Source organism: Engraulis encrasicolus, unplaced genomic scaffold (genome assembly GCF_034702125.1).
Source record: "Engraulis encrasicolus isolate BLACKSEA-1 unplaced genomic scaffold, IST_EnEncr_1.0 scaffold_306_np1212, whole genome shotgun sequence".
Lineage (NCBI taxonomy): Eukaryota > Metazoa > Chordata > Actinopteri > Clupeiformes > Engraulidae > Engraulis > Engraulis encrasicolus.
In genome coordinates, this window is record NW_026945595.1 from 15,788 (window position 1) to 16,851 (window position 1,064).

Consider the following 1,064-nt stretch of genomic DNA (forward strand, 5'->3'; position numbering starts at 1 on the left):
AGTCTATGAACTTCTGTTATTTTGCCCTGTGATTTTCCTTGTCCTCAAATACATACAATTCATATTGTGTGTCCTGTTCTGAATTATCTAATAGTAGTGAAATGGAAAAAATAAAACATTGTAGTCACTTAAAAATATGAACTAGGCCTATATATTTTTCCTCATATACATGTAGCCTAATTCTCATATTCTATGTCCAGTTTTGAATGATTACATCAGTTGTGGAATGGAATTGATCATTGGGCAATCAGTGAGTCTCACCAAATCTGCATAATTACAGTTGTTTGTCTTATATGAGACTCCATCAGACATTGAAATTGCCCCCAGCTACTGGACAAATGCTGGTAAACTATTCTAAAGACGGCAACACACTTGAAACAGCATGCAGTATTTTGACTGCCTGTTTTTCCCCCATCTTCCTTCACCACCCGATCCCTTTTTCTCTTTTTCTGTCATTACTAAAGCATTCAGACTCTTCTGTTAGACAACAGTGCCATGTTGTGGCTCAGGAGGGAAAGTACTGTACTACAGAGACTTGAACATTCTCTTTTGAAGACAAACGTTAGACCGGACATGAGAATTATTACCTCCGACAACGAGGTTACAATATGTGTTCGTCGTGTTGGTTTGTCTGTCTGTCTGTCTGTCTGTCTGTCTGTTTGTCTGTATGCCAGCAGGATAACTCAAAAAGTTATGCATGGATTTTGATCCAGATTACGATCCGGATCCAGGGATTTTTAAGAAAGATTCTTCACTATTGTGGGATAGGTCGAATTTTGACATTCCAGTGGCCAACAAAAACAAGGCAGAAAGACTATCGGTGTAACATAGTCAAATGTTCTATCAAACAGCTCCCTTGTCTGTGGTCTGCACTCTCCGAGTGCATTTCTAGTTATTATTGTGTTTTTATTTATTTACTTAAATTTTTCTTCAGGCATTTATTTTTGATATGTTTTCTAAGAGTACAGGTCAGAGTCAGCTACTTTGGGTATGTGTATCATACACTCCATAGCTGTTTATGTTTGCAAGCTGGGCCTTAGGTTTTTTATGAGACAATAACGGGA